The sequence below is a fragment of the Chrysemys picta genome, chromosome 5 (assembly GCF_011386835.1).
Source record: "Chrysemys picta bellii isolate R12L10 chromosome 5, ASM1138683v2, whole genome shotgun sequence".
In the NCBI taxonomy this organism is placed as follows: Eukaryota; Metazoa; Chordata; order Testudines; family Emydidae; genus Chrysemys; species Chrysemys picta.
Window position 1 is genome coordinate 34,569,098 of NC_088795.1, and position 3,344 is coordinate 34,572,441.

Sequence of the window (3,344 nt, forward strand, 5' to 3'; positions counted from 1 at the left end):
AAGATTATGCTCAGTACACATTGCTTAACTACTTGGCAAGTAGTGAAAGGTATGTGTTTATTGTGCGGTTTATTATTGGGAGTGTCAGTTCCTAGGAACACTAGAATGAAAACAAAACCAAAGAAAGGCTATCCTCTAGCACAAGTTACCCCATATTCCAAAAAGCTGCAAATAACAGAATCACACACACACACTCTCTCTCTTATACTCTCTTTATTTAAATAACACCTAGGTAGTCAGACAAAATGACAGGCTTGATCATCAAATAACAGATTAAAGAATATTTGAATAAGTCAGATGTATTCAAGTCAGTAGTGCCTGAGGAGCTAGCTGAAACAATCTCAGAAACGTCAGCGATCTTTGAGAACTCATGGAGGAGGGGGAGGTCCGAGAGGTCTGGAGTAGGACAAACATAGTACCTATCTTTAAAAAGAGGAACAAAGAGAACCTGGGAAATTATAGGCCAGGGTATGCCTACTTGAGCTCCAGTCATCCCCTATGATTGCAACATAAACATAGCCTGAATGATCACTGAACCCCAGACAGCTATTTGCTCTAGCATCCTAGGCTGGAACAGCAGCACTCTGGAGAGCTGTGTGTTGACTAATTCCTCCCTGCATTTCAAGGAAGTGCTGCATTTCGGACTACTTTTGGAACCCTCTGGTCACTTGGCCCTGACAACTGCCTCCTGTACACAAGGGTTACTTCGTATTACTAAAAGTTGGAGTTTTTGTTTTTTTGAGCAATTTGTGATGTAAATTTCAGCACTTGCATGTTTTATTGTGCATTAGGGAATGCTCAAGCTCTGGGAATTCTAATATATAAACCTAATGATGACAGCTGAAATGTGTTAGACTAGATAACTAGCAAGGGGATATGGATCCTTTCACCTCTAGAGCACCTATTTGAATCCAGCCTATGTCATTACCACTAGTAACTGGTTGGTAGCGTATGTGAAATGAATTGTTTTAAGAACAGTTCTTAAAGAACAAGTGTCCATGTCCCGAAAATTTCCATCCCAGCTGGCACTCTTGTTGGCAGTCTCAGCAATGACCATTGCACTAAGGAGATGGAATCTTACCTTCACCTAGGAGATCCAAGTCAGGGTCTAAGGCTTGCAACACTGCTGCCCATTCTGAACAGAGAACTTCACTTTCCTGGGGTGTAATTAGGTACTCCTCATGGATGTTAAATGCATTTAAAATTATTTCCCCCTCCACTCCTCAAAAAAGCTAAAAGGCTATGAGAGGTCTTGTGGAGTTTTCTTCTCATGTTTCCTTTAAAGGTGAGGGTTAGGGAGCTGCAGAGATGGCAGGCGCCTTCAGAGCCTGGGGAACCCTGAGAAACATTACTTCCACCCCCATGCATCCCGGAGGCACTATTGCACTATTCCTCAGATGCTTTTTCAGGAGTCATGTTGCCAAGAGTTACCTTCACTATCCAGTTTGCAGTAGAAACGTTGAATGTGGACTCAGCATTTACTCCATCATAGATTTCTGCAAGAGTTTGGAGGGAAACATACTGAGGAAAGTGTCTGCTCCCCAGCTCCACTTCCTTTCTTCCCATCCCCAAACCCCACACAGAAAGAATTTTGTGGGTCCGTAAGGAATTAGGGAGTATACTGTAGAGTTAGCATTCCTCCTCTTTTATGTCCTCATTCTCTCGGGTTTTAATTCTCTCTGCTAGTGGAAATGGAGGAGAGCACAAAGACATGGGTCCTTAATTTATTTCTGTTATAGCCTGCATTGCAGATTAAGGACAGAATATTAGGGTTAACTTTGATTTTGTGGGGTTTTTTTACAGTTTGCCTCCAAAAATATTGTAATTTAAATGAAGTAATATTATATTAATATTAAATGACTTTATGCATTGTAATAATCTCTGGTGTAAAGATTAATCTAAAGGTATTTCAAAATGCAGATTATTTACTTGGTTGACTAGAATTTAGTGAAGGAATTGTTGTAATCCATTGCATAGATGCTATAGAAAATAATATGAAGAAATTAAACTCCAAAATCCTCCCATTATTTTATCCAGTAGTATTATGAAATCAGTATGCAATAAAAGTACTTTTACTTATAAAATGAGTTAGATAGAGTGTGCTTGTTTACTAACCAGTGAGTTAATAAACAGAATTAATGCTACCGCATCAGTCTTCTTCTTAGTGCCAGCCATTACCCAATTTATAAACATTTAAAATATGAGGAACTAAAATAACATAAATAACGAGGAGTCCTTGTGGCACCTTATATATTTGCTGACCTTATATACAGACTAACACGGCTGCCACTCTAAAATAACATAGTCATCTGTGCTAATTTATCACTCACTTCTGTATTTCTCAATCATTCCAAATACCAGGGAAAGATTGCAAAATCAGCTGAAGCATTTAAAAAGAGCAGAGGGAGGGAAAGGGCCAAAAATATGCTTACATACACCTAAAAATATTCATAAATAGTTCTTTAATGTTTATAATGATCTGTACAAATTGGAAACAAACCTCTCCACACATGCTTTGGATCTGTTTTTCAAAAAAAAAAATTACATTACCACAAATTACACCTGACCAGTGTGGAAAACTTAATGCTCCCCTAATGGAGGTCAAGTTAATTGAGGAAATTAAGAAAATGAAAGTAGGGAAAGCCCCCATCTGGATGGTTTCTCTGACAAGCTCTACAGACACTTCCTTGAACTCCCACCATCAAGATGCTTGAACTGTTTAATGAGTCACTTCTGGAGACTACCTTTCCCTACACACAAGGGAAGCTCTATTATTGGTTATTACTAAATGAAGAAGATATGCTACGCTGTGTTCCAATGACAAGCCAATATCACTTATTAACAGTGATATCAAAATATTGGCAAAAGTTCTGGCAGAGACTGGAGAAGGGTGTGGGCTCTATCATACACGTTTGTCAGAGGATTTTATGGCTCTGATTTGACTTTTTTCTTTAATCATACAAATGCAGCCCAAACTTTATTCAAATTTAAACCAGGATGAAACAAAATATTGTACAACAGCTGTTGTCATTAGCTGTAGCTGAAAAAAACCCAAATCTTAGATGTCTCTAGAATTTCACAGTTCAAAGGGACTTCAGTGTGATAGTGCTGGCATATATTGCAGGATCAGGGTCTTTATACAGATTCCCTTGCTACTTGTAAGGTTCTATCAAACAGCAACAGGGGAACATGTTTTTAAAATCAGGAAAATGTGATTGTACAACAACAAATATCGGGAGCTAGGGTCAGGGCAGAAAGGTGGGACCTCAAACTACTGGGTTGATATGATTCACTGCTCTACAGCCAAAATGCTTCTGAAATAAATGTAGTCAAACTTTACTAAT